At 40.1% G+C, this 12,896-nt stretch overlaps 1 protein-coding gene across 2 annotated transcripts in view; it reads left to right on the forward strand.

Annotated features, from left to right (window-relative positions):
* Window positions 1-250: 250 nt before the first annotated feature.
* slco1c1 (solute carrier organic anion transporter family, member 1C1) overlaps window positions 251-12,896 on the forward strand; it is a 202,398-nt gene continuing 189,752 nt past the window's right edge. For both annotated transcript variants that reach the window (XM_060903857.1, XM_060903859.1), the window contains exon 1: window positions 251-512. The gene's annotated coding sequence lies outside the window, so the exon portion shown is untranslated. The remainder of the gene's footprint in view (window positions 513-12,896) is intronic.

The raw sequence follows: 12,896 nt of genomic DNA on the forward strand, positions 1-12,896 counted from the left end.
CAACTGACCATGTTCCAAGTCACCCCAGCCTCCCCTGGTCAAGGTTTACATTATTGTCGGATCACTGACACGTTGTGGTACCAGCTGTTCGGAGTAAAAAAGCATGTGAAATGAGATATCTAAAAATAAAGGTCCTGTAGGTCCAGCACCACTGTCTGCAGGCTAAGAGGTGTCACGTGCTCATGGAGAATCTTGCGAAAACGGTAGAAAGTGTTTCTCAGGAGGGTTCGGGGTCTGACGCAGGAGATAATTCTACTGAAAGCACCGCTGCGTGTTCACAGGGAAACACGGGATGTGACTCGGACTCGAACACAAGGCTTTCATCCAGACTGTGGGAAGTTTCCTGAAAGCCCGTGACATGCGCTGCGCGTGAGCGCGGTTTGATTGTCCACCGGAGAGCAGCTCGGTGTGTCGCGTCGGGAAAAGTCCAGCGTTACATCCGGCCATTTAGGAACACACCGGAGAGGAACGGGTCTGGAGCTCAGTCGCTTTACTGTGCAAACTAACGTTTTGTGAGTATTATTGCTCGTTTATTATCAGCATAATATCCGTATATTTTGCCGTAACTCAGTAATAATGAATTAATAATGCTGATGATGAAATGATGAAGTCGTGTGTATGTGGATTATGAGCGCGCGCACTCCGACGGAAAAGCAACATCTATTTGCTCGTTCAGTGCGCGCGCGTGTGTGTGTGCTGTTTCTGTGGCAGGTATGGACAAACAACATATATATATATATAAAGGTAAGGTAACTTTATTTGTACTCGAAGGTAGATTTGGTTGCAGGCAAAAGTAGCAAAAGCTTACACAGACAACAAAATACTGACCCACAGCAAACTTATACCAACAGCCCAGTACTGGACAATGACAGCAGACAATAACAAAACAAAACAAGAACAACAAAAGCACAAACGTGACAAACAGACAAGTGCTCCAAGCAAAGATATGAAGAAGGACAAATAAACAATAAATATATAAATATGTGTAAAAATCACAGGGGGAAAACCTTAAAATATTGGACTCATGTGCTATTCAATGTGTTAATAGCAGAGGGAATAAAACTGCATCTATACCTCTTAGTTTTGCAGGCTGGCATTAGGAACCTACGACCTGAGGGGAGAGGCTGAAATTCACCATATAGTGGGTGGGATGTATCGTTTAAGATAGACCCCGCTAGTCTCTGCAACTGCCTACTGTAGAGAGACTCCATGTTGAGCTGTGGTTCTCCAATTAACTTACCAGCCCACTTCACAATCTGATTCTGATTGTGATATATATATATATATATATATATATATATATATATATATATATATATGGGTTGTTTTACAATCGGGTACAAAGTTTGTGTCACAGGGGTCCAAAATTCAAATTGATTCAAACTGGTTCTTGTACCAGTTTTTAAGTGAAGGATAAGTTAAAGAACAGATTTCAGGTCATTTTTTGACGTGTGTGTGGTAGTTTTGTGTAATCTGCTATAAGATGGGAGAAACAAATGAAGTGATTCTCGGAGAGGACTTTTTTTTTTTTTTTTTTGGACAATTCAGAATCCACTAGTAGGGCGGCACGGTGGTGTAGTGGTTAGCGCTGTCGCCTCACAGCAAGAAGGTCCTGGGTTCGAGCCCCGGGGCCGGCGAGGGCCTTTCTGTGTGGAGTTTGCATGTTCTCCCCGTGTCCGCGTGGGTTTCCTCCGGGTGCTCCGGTTTCCCCCACAGTCCAAAGACATGCAGGTTAGGTTAACTGGTGACTCTAAATTGACCGTAGGTGTGAATGTGAGTGTGAATGGTTGTCTGTGTCTATGTGTCAGCCCTGTGATGACCTGGCGACTTGTCCAGGGTGTACCCTGCCTTTCGCCCGTAGTCAGCTGGGATAGGCTCCAGCTTGCCTGCGACCCTGTAGAAGGATAAAGCGGCTAGAGATAATGAGATGAGATGAAAATCCACTAGTGCTTTTAAATACAAGGCTGTAAGCTTTGTGTTAGTTGTCTCTAATATTTATGTCCCAATATCTTGACCACATTTTAGGATGAAAATAATAATTTTAGATATGTTATTTTATATTGAAAAAATAGCTGTCTCGGAGAGGACTTTTTTTTGACACAATTACATACTAATTTGATCAAAATAGTCTGAAAACTTACTGGCATTCAACATTAAAACTTAACTATGTTTCCAATGATATGGAACCAAATATGTGTTTTATGGTATAAAGAATGATTTAAATGCATCCCTTTTGGAGCTACCTGTGGTCAAAAAAGCACTTTCTCTAAATGACACGAGTAATTTTGCTAAATATGACATATATTGCCACACTCTAAAAAATAAAGGTGCTTCAGTGGTTCTTCAAATCTCTGGATGGTTCCATGGAGAGTCAAAACTCTGTGATGAACCATTACATTATGCGAAAGGTTCTTCACATTGGAAATGGTTCTTCAGAGCCTGGCATTCTCTTACCATTTGCTGGTCAATGCACATAGGCTATGTTTACACAAATCTGTCTTCACTGCTCAAACAAATGGTTTAAATGGTTCTTTAAAGAACTGTTGCATGAACGGTTCTTTGAAGCCCTGAAAAAGGTTCTTCTATGGCATCGCCCTGAAGAACCGGTACTGGCCCCATTATTTTTTAGAGTGCATACATTCACCAAAAATAACCTTATCACCATGCATGGTAAATAGAGCTATCACAGGGCTACAATAAACAACCAAGTTTATTTAGTCGAGCCTTTTGATATTGAAGATAATAAGTGTTAAATGTGATTTTTAGCTTGTGTACCCTGATTGTAAAACAACCCATATATATATATATATATATATATATATATATATATATATATATATTAGAGAGAGAGCGGCGGCTACAATTATCGACAAAAAGATCTTTTGGCCATTGCAAAGTAGAAAAGACTTTCAATACGTTAATTGTGCATGAATAATTACTCAAACCTCTACTGGAAAAAAAAAATGAGTTGATTCCCGATTACTTAGCGCATCCAATCACGTGACACCATTCCACAATTATTCAGAGGTGGACAGTAACGAAGTACATTTGCTTGAGTACTGTACTTACGTACACTTTTTGAGTATCTGTACTTTACTTGAGTATTATATTTTTTGAAAACTTATGACTTTCACTCCACCACATTTCTATCAAGGTCCTCGTTACTATGAAGCAGCTTTGAAAGTGGATGTTTTTTCTTTTCTAAAACGTGATTGGGTTTTTTCGCAGGTGACACTGAGAGCCTATCAGTAATCACTAGGGTCACATCTAGACTATAAAATAGACTATAAAATCAAGTTCAGTGATTTCTCAGCAGCATTATTTAACACGCCCTGTGATGACCTGGCGACTTGTCCAGGGTGTACCCTGCCTTTCGCCCATAGTCAGCTGGGATAGGCTCCAGCTTGCCTGCGACCCTGTAGAAGGATAAAGCGGCTAGAGATAATGAGATGAGATGAGATTATTTAACACGATCAGTTGATGGCAGAATGGGAAGAGGCGGTTCTTCTGGGGAACGCATACACACCCATGGCCATACCTAGAACCCATGTTTCAGTTTACTGAAAGGAATAAAGATTCATTTTGTTTTGAATGCTTGCTTTGTTTGCCGAAAACGAACCACATCATGGCCTACAAAAACTCGCCGTCCGACCTGCAGAAGCATATTGAGGTACAACCCTGATTCCAAAAAAGTTGGGACAAAGTACAAATTGTAAATAAAAACGGAATGCAATAATTTACAAATCTCAAAAACTGATATTGTATTCACAATAGAACATAGACAACATGTCAAATGTCGAAAGTGAGACATTTTGAAATTTCATGCCAAATATTGGCTCATTTGAAATATCATGACAGCAACACATCTCAAAAAAGTTGGGACAGGGGCAATAAGAGGCTGGAAAAGTTAAAGGTACAAAAAAGGAACAGCTGGAGGACCAAATTGCAACTCATTAGGTCAATTGGCAAAAGGTCATTAACATGACTGGGTATAAAAAGAGCATCTTGGAGTGGCAGTGGCTCCCAGAAGTAAAGATGGGAAGAGGATCACCAATCCCCCTAATTCTGTGCCAACAAATAGTGGAGCAATATCAGAAAGGAGTTCGACAGTGTAAAATTGCAAAGAATTTGAACATATCATCATCTACAGTGCATAATATCATCAAAAGATTCAGAGAATCTGGAAGAATCTCTGTGCGTAAGGGTCAAGGCTGGAAAACCATACTGGGTGCCCATGATCTTCGGGCCCTTAGATGGCACTGCATCACATATAGGCATGCTTCTGTATTGGAAATCACAAAATGGGCTCAGGAATATTTCCAGAGAACATTATCTGTGAACACAATTCACTGTGCCATCCGCCGTTGCCAGCTAAAACTCTGTAGTTCAAAGAAGAAGCCGTATCTAAACATGATCCAGAAGCGCAGATGTCTTCTCTGGGCCAAGGCTCATTTAAAATGGACTGTGGCAAAGTGGAAAACTGTTCTGTGGTCAGACGAATCAAAATTTGAAGTTCTTTATGGAAATCAGGGACGCCGTGTCATTCGGACTAAAGAGGAGAAGGATGACCCAAGTTGTTATCAGCGCTCAGTTCAGAAGTCTGCATCTCTGATGGTATGGGGTTGCATTAGTGCATGTGGCATGGGCAGCTTACACATCTGGAAAGACACCATCAATGCTGAAAGGTATATCCAGGTTCTAGAGCAACATATGCTCCCATCCAGACGACATCTCTTTCAGGGAAGACCTTGCATTTTCCAACATAACAATGCCAAACCACATATTGCATCAATTACAGCATCATGGCTGCATAGAAGAAACCCGGGTACTGAACTGGCCAGCCTGCAGTCCAGATCTTTCACCCATAGAAACCATTTGGCGCATCATAAAACAGAAGATACGACAAAAAAGACCTAAGACATTTGAGCAACTAGAATCCTACATTAGACAAGAATGGGTTAACATTCCTATCCCTAAACTTGAGCAACTTGTCTCCTCAGTCCCCAGACGTTTACAGACTGTTGTAAAGAGAAAAGGGGATGTCTCACAGTGGTAAACATGGCCTTGTCCCAACTTTTTTGAGATGTGTTGTTGTCATGAAATTTAAAGTCACCTAATTTTTCTCTTTAAATGATACATTTTCTCAGTTTAAACATTTGATATGTCATCTATGTTCTATTCTGAATAAAACATGGAATTGTGAAACTTCCACATCATTGCATTCCGTTTTTATTTACAATCTGTACTTTGTCACAACTTTTTTGGAATCGGGGTTGTATATAAAAGGTTTTATTCCAAGAGAATGCTTGCAACAAAGTTGTCTGTGCTTTTAGAGCTGGCGATAATGTTGCAATAGCTACCGTATGCAGTCTGCTTAGTCAAAAGACTTTCTATGGATTTGCCCGCCAAGTTGCCGTAGCCTTGTCCACGGCTAACGATAACACATAGCTAGTAACACGGAGTTATGCTAACATTAATAATGCTAACTTATCTGAAGTCCTTTCAGAAATATGTTTTAGCATAATCTTGCCAAATAAACAGAATAATGTTTCTTTTCTTGTAGCATTAGCTACCCAATATTTTTTCGAGTTTGAAAAGAGTTTGCTAGCATGTCAAGTGGAGTTTCACTGACTAGCTAGCTTAACGTTAAACCACCATGATGGCACAGCATGGGTTCATTTTGTGATTTCACATTTCTGTCTTTGGTAATGGCATTAGGTTTTGTAAGCGTTGTGGCACCAATACAACAATGTGTTGACAGAAATTGTACTTTTAAAACTTAAGTATTTTTAAAAGCAAGTACTTCAGTACTTTAACTTAAGTAAAAATTTGAATGTACAACTTTCACTTATATCGGAGTAACATTTGACCAGTGGGATCTGTACTTTGACTTAAGTAATGAAGTTGGGTACTTTGTCCACCTTTGCAATTATTGACACTTTTGTCCACAGGTCTCGACATGGTTCCACAATTATTGACATCCAGATTATTTTTTTTAGAAATAATAATTGGTATGTGATATTAAGTTAACAAAACACAGTTTTATTTAAAATGTGTTTTACATAGACTTATTTAGTACAAAATATCTTTTATATAAATATATCGATGTCGGTGCTTATGTAAATGAGGAGGTAATTCAAATGTTTGAAAAACAAATTAACTGATAATGTTTAACCTGTGTCAGAAAATCTTTTTTGTTCCACTTTCTACCCACTTTCTAAGTATTTTTGTAGATCACATTTTATTAATTGTTTGTATTAATTTCTAGTTTTGTAGTTTACCAATAAATGTCAGCAGGCAATTGACGTTGTAACCACATGAAAATCCAGGTTAAAGGTCATCTCATCTCATCTCATTATCTCTAGCCGCTTTATCCTGTTTTACAGGGTCGCAGGCAAGCTGGAGCCTATCCCAGCTGACTACGGGCGAAAGGCGGGGCACACCCTGGACAAGTCGCCAGGTCATCACAGGGCTGACACATAGACACAGACAACCATTCACACTCACATTCACACCTATGCTCAATTTAGAGTCACCAGTTAACCTAACCTGCATGTCTTTGGACTGTGGGGGAAACCGGAGCACCCGGAGGAAACCCACGCGGACACGGGGAGAACATGCAAACTCCACACAGAAAGGCCCTCGCCGGCCACGGGGCTCAAACCTGGACCTTCTTGCTGCGACAGCACTAACCACTACACCACCGTGCCGCCCGGTTAAAGGTCAATTTTTTTTTAAAATTGAGATTTTAAATTTACAGCTAAAAATATAAAATGTTTACTAGCTTGCTTGTCTCTTATGATGGTAAGCTTGCTTGTCTCTCGGCTGGCCTGGGAACGCCTCGGTGTTCTTCCTGAGGAGCTGGCCGAGGTGTCTGGGGAAAGGGAAGTTTGGGCTTCCATGCTTAGACTGCTGCCTCCGCGACCCGGTCCCGGATAAGCGGAAGAAGACGAGACGAGACGAGAAAAACATGTCCATGATCTTTCCACCATGCTTACCTGTGATGACAACGTCCAGGTTTTCCTCAAATTACTGATCGTGCTAAAAAAAAAATCCATTTCAGGTAACAAGCTGTGTCATCAGACAACAAGATCAAAAGGTGGTGGTGGGGGGTGTCTTCCAGTTAATTAATTAACCAATAATAACTGTTTTAACTGAAACTCACCTTTGTAAAATTGTTTTTTATTGGTAAATCTGAAAAGCTCTTGATAATTATGGACTGTCGATAATTGTAGCCGCAGCCGCTCTCTCTCTCATATATATATATATATATATATATATATATATATATATATATATATATATATACACACACACACACACACACACACACAGTGTCTTGCAAAAGTATCCATCCCCCTTGGTGTTTGTCCTGTTTTGTCGCATTACAAGCTGGAATTAAAATGGATTTTTGGGCGGTTAGCACCATTTGATTTACACAACATGCTTACCACTTTAAAGGTGCAAATTGATTTTTATTGTGACAGAAATAATAGGGGCGGCACGGTGGTGTAGTGGTTAGCGCTGTTGCCTCACAGCAAAAAGGTCCGGGTTTGAGCCCCATGGCCGGCGAGGGCCTTTCTGTGTGGAGTTTGCATGTTCTCCCTGTGTCCGCGTGGGTTTCCTCCAGGTGCTCCGGTTTCCCCCACAGTCCAAAGACATGCAGGTTAGGTTAACTGGTGACTCTAAATTGACCGTAGGTGTGAATGTGAGTTTGAATGGTTGTCTGTGTCTATGTGTCAGCCCTGTGATGACCTGGCAACTTGTCCAGGGTGTGCCCCGCCTTTCGCCCGTAGTCAGCTGGGATAGGCTCCAGCTTGCCTGCGACCCTGTAGGACAGGATAAAGCGGCTAGAGATGATGAGATGAGACAGAAATAATAATTAAGATCAAAAAACAGAAATCTGGAGTGTGCATAGGTATTCACCCCCCCCCCAAAGTCAATACTTTGTAGAGTCACATTTTATTGCAATTCCGGCTGCATGTCTCTTGGGGTATTAGATGTACTATTAGCTTAGCACATCTAGCCACTGGGATTTTTGCCCATTCCTCAAGGCAAAACTACTCCAACTCCTTCAAGTTAGATGGATTGTGTTGGTGTACAGCAAACTTCAAGTTATGCCACAGATTCTCAATTGGATTGAGTTCTGGGCTTTGATTAGGCCATTCCAAGACATTTAACTGTTTCTGTTTAAACCACTCCAGTGTAGCTTTAGCAGTATGTTTAGGGTCATTGTCCTGCTGGAACGTGAACCTTCGTCCCAGTCTCAAACCTCTGGCTGACTCAAACAGGTTTTCTTCCAGAATTGCCCTGTATTTAGTGCCATCCATCTTTCCTTTAGTCCTGACCAGCTTTCCTGTCCCTGCAGATGAAAAATATCCCCACAGCATGATGCTGCCACCACCATGCTTCACTGTAGGAATGGTATTATCAGGGTGTTGGGTTTGCGCCACACATGGCATTTCCCATGATTGCCAAAAGGTCAATTTTAGTCTCATTTGACCAGATAATCTTCTTCCATGTGTTTGGGGAGTCTGCCACATGCTGTTGGGCAAACTCCAAGCGTGTTTTCTTCAGCAATGACTTTTTTCTGGCCACTCTTCCATAAAGCCCTACTCTGTAGAGTGTATGGCTTAAAGTGGCCCTTTGGACAGATCCTCCCATCTCTGCTGTGGATCTTTGCAGCTCCTTCAGTGTTATCTTTGGTGTCTTTGTTGTATCTCTGATTAATGCCCTCATTACCCGGTCTGTGAGTTTTGGTGGGTGCCCTTCTCTTGTCAGGGTTGTAGTGGTGACATATTCTTTCCATTTTGCTATAATGGATTTAATGGTGCTCCATGGGATATTCAAAGTTTGGGATTTTTTTATAATCCAACTTTGATCCATACTTCACAACTTTGTCTCTGACATGTTTTGAGTGCTCGTTGGTTTTCATGTTGCTTGCTTAGGAGTGTTGCAGAGTCAGGGTCCTTCCAGAAGAGGTTCATTTATATAGACATCATGTGACAGATCATGTGACACTTTGCACACATGGGGATCTTAATCAACTAATTATGTGACTTATGAAGTCAATTGGTTGGACCAGCTCTTATTTAGGGGTTTCATACAAAAGGGGGTGAATACCTTTGCACACTCCAGATTTCTGTTTTTTCATCTGAATTATTGTTTGTGTCACAATAAAAAAGAATGTGCACCTTTAAAGTGGTAGGCATGTTGTGTAAATCAAATGGCACTAACCCTCCACAAATCCATTTTAATTCCATCTTGTAATGCAACAAAACAGGACAAACACCAAGGGGGATGAATACTTTTGCAAGACACTATATATATATATATATATATATATATATATATATATATATATATATATATATATATATATGCACACACACACACAAACATGAGTGTTTTACTGGGAAATACACCATCGTATTTTTCATATGAACTACATCCAGGACATCGAGTAACATGTTTTCCCAATATCTTCACTCTTGAGGAAATCAATGAATTGTTTTGATAAATTTGGGTACTTTTTGTTTGTGAATGTGTTGATATAATAAAAAGAAAATCACACGTTGGCTTAAAGATATGAAGTTTATTTTCTTGTGTTGAAAAACTTGCATTTTTCAGACGAAATATATTGTGGATCTGATTGACATATTGAAATAATATTGGCTTGCTTTTTTTCGTGGTATATCAGATACAGTGGTGCTTGAAAGTTTGTGAACCCTTTAGATTTTTCTATATTTCTGCATAAATATGACCTAAAACGTCATCAAATTTTCACAAAAGTCGAGAACCCAGTTCAACAAATGAGACAAAAATATTATACTTGGTCATTTGTTTATTGAGGAAAATGATCCAATATTACATATCTGTGAGTGGCAAAAGTATGTGAAGCTTTGCTTTCAGTATCTGGTGTGACCCCCTTGTGCAGCAATAACTGCAACTAAACGTTTCTGGTAACTGTTGATCAGTCTGGCACACCAGCTTGGAGGAATTTTAGCCCATTCTGCTGGAATGCAGTGTTTTCCTTTCTCCAAACATAATGCTTCTCATTTAAACCAAAAAGTTCTATTTTGGTCTCATCTGTTCACAAAACATTTTTTCCAATAGCCTTCTGGCTTGTCCACATGATCTTTAGCAAACTTCAGACAAGCAGCAATGTTCTTTTTGGAGAGCAGTGGCTTTCTCCTCGCAACCCTGCCATGCACACCATTGTTGTTCAGTGTTCTCTGGATGGTGGACTCATGAACATTAGCCATTGTGAGAGAGGCCTTCGGTTGCTTAGAAGTTGCCCTGGGGTCCTTTGTGACCTCGCTGACTATTACACGCCTTGCTCTCGCAGTGATCTTTGTCAGTTGACCACTCCTGGGAAGGGTAACAATGGTCTTGAATTTCCTCCATTTGTACACAATCTGTCTGACTGTGGATTGGTGGAGTCCAAACTCTTTAGAGATGGTTTTGTAACCTTTTCCTGCGTGATGAGCATCAACAACGCTTTTTCTGAGGTCCTCAAAAATCTCCTTTTTTCATGCCATGATACACTTCCACAAACATGTGTTGTGAAGAACAGACTTTGATAGATGGGTCTGTCTCAGAAACTGGGTATTGTGGGGGTACCCCACTAAATATACTCACAGTCAATAAACTATACAGTTTTGAATGGTAATGTTGGTTTTAATTTGAAATAAAATGCTGAAAGAAATAATACAGATAAAACTATATCTTTGATGTGAATACTCTATTCAGAATTTGGCAAAAATTCTACAAATTTGTGGAAAAATGGCAGCTTGATCTGGGACATGATAAATGGTTGACTACATCGCATTTCCTGAAAAAGGTTGTAGTCCACTGAAAAGTCTACAGTTATCACTAATTGTATTTTAAGTTGTAACTTTATACACCTAAGGATTGGTGTGCTCACAGAATAATCATAACTAATGAAACATCATGCAAAATATTTGATCACCATTGTAACTCCATTTTCCGCATACTCAAAACCAATACGATCGTGCGTTTTGATCTAAACGGAAAGCCTCAGGGTCAAGGTCACTACCTCACCAAAAGTAGTAACTTAAAATCACTACGCCATATAAAAATTTAGTTATAAATCTGCGATTTTGTTTTTTAAAACAAAAGCTGAAAGTTAGGTATAGAATATGTTTCTTACAGAATATGTTGCTTGTCTTTTACTGGTCTATATGTAGCTGGTCTTTTATGAATTTCTGAGCTATAAAATGAGTTGTGGCCTATTTTTTACCGTAGCATGTTATTTGTGTGCGGGGAAGGACACACATTAACAATTTGCATGTGTAGAATGGAATTTTCCACTCCAACAGTTAGAAGTTGATCGTGCTTCCATTTGCGGTATTTCTGTTACACAAGTGATCTGTTCGGACGTTATCACTGAAAAGATGAGTTTTGACAGTTTTATTTTGTTTTAGTCTTGCAGTATAAGGCAATAGAATGTTTCTTTTTCATCTTACTTTCATATCTCATAGTGTTTGTGTATTTTTGGCCAATATTTTGCAACCATGGTCAATTTAGATCAAACTTTTGATAGAATCTACGGCCAGTCATTTTGCCCCGCCCCCACCTCGCGCTCCGTCCGGTGCGGTAGTGATGTCCCGTTGCTCGCGCACCGCAGCAGAGACCCGCGCGACCTTCAGCCGGTACAGTCGCTGTTCTTTTACCAGTGCCATTATTCTCATCTTTCTGGTGTGTTCTTGATTTTTCCATTGTGTCCTATTGTCCTATTTTGCCATATCAAATACCCAAAATGTATCATATGATTTATATTTAAGTGAATAATCAATTCAGTCATCATAATTTGGCATTTTTAACCCAAGCAATCAAAAAGAGGAAATTTATTCAATATTTTCACTCATCTGTGAAGGAGGGGCTTTAATTCTTCATGATGTAGTTATTTTATATGTAAATCAATTTTACAAAAGCATTTTAATTGTAATCCAAAAAAATTTTCCACAGTGGAGGCCAGATAAAGCAAGGTACTATCTCTATTCTTATTAAACATAACAAAAGAAACACTGAGTGTTAGGTAAATGCAAAAAAAAAAAGTAAAATTAGAAAATTTATGTTTTGACCATAATGTCCCAAATGAGAGACCAGTTCTGAAATGGACCCAGATCCCTGTTCTTTAAATAAAACAGGGTGCCCACTCACACCTGATTTGCCCCTTTTCCACCAAAGCAGTTCCAGGGCTGGTTCGGGGCCAGTGCTTAGTTTGGAACCGGGTTTTCTGTTTCCACTGACAAAGAACTGGCTCTGGGGCCAGAAAAACCGGTTCCAGGCTAGCACCAACTCTCTGCTGGGCCAGAGGAAAGAACTGCTTACGTCAGCGGGGGGGCGGAGTTGTTAAGACCAACAACAATAACAAGACCATGAAAGGTCGCCATTTTTAAGTGACGAGAAGCAGCAGCTGTACGAACGCGAAGTCATCCATTATTATTATTATTGTTGTTGCTGCTGCTGCTTCTTCCGTGTTGTTTTTGCTTCAATATTCGCGCCAAGGTTTATGCAAACGTAGCGACGTAACTGACGTATACAGCGACGTAATGACGTATACAACGACATAACTGACGTATACAGCGACGTAATGACGTGTCTTCCCTTAGCACCGCGAGCTATGGAAAAGCAAACTGGTTCTCAGCTGGCTCGCAAGTTGAACAAGTTGTGAACCAACACCAGCACTGGCCCCGAACCAGCCCTGGAACTGATTTGGTGGAAAAGGGGTAATTGTCATCCCATTGATTGAAAACACCTGACTCTAATTTCACCTTCAAATTAACTGCTAATCCTAGAGGTTCACATACTTTTGCCACTCACAGATATGTAATATTGGATCATTTTCCTCAATAAATAAATGACCAAGG

The sequence above is a fragment of the Neoarius graeffei genome, chromosome 21, assembly GCF_027579695.1.
Source record: "Neoarius graeffei isolate fNeoGra1 chromosome 21, fNeoGra1.pri, whole genome shotgun sequence".
NCBI lineage: Eukaryota > Metazoa > Chordata > Actinopteri > Siluriformes > Ariidae > Neoarius > Neoarius graeffei.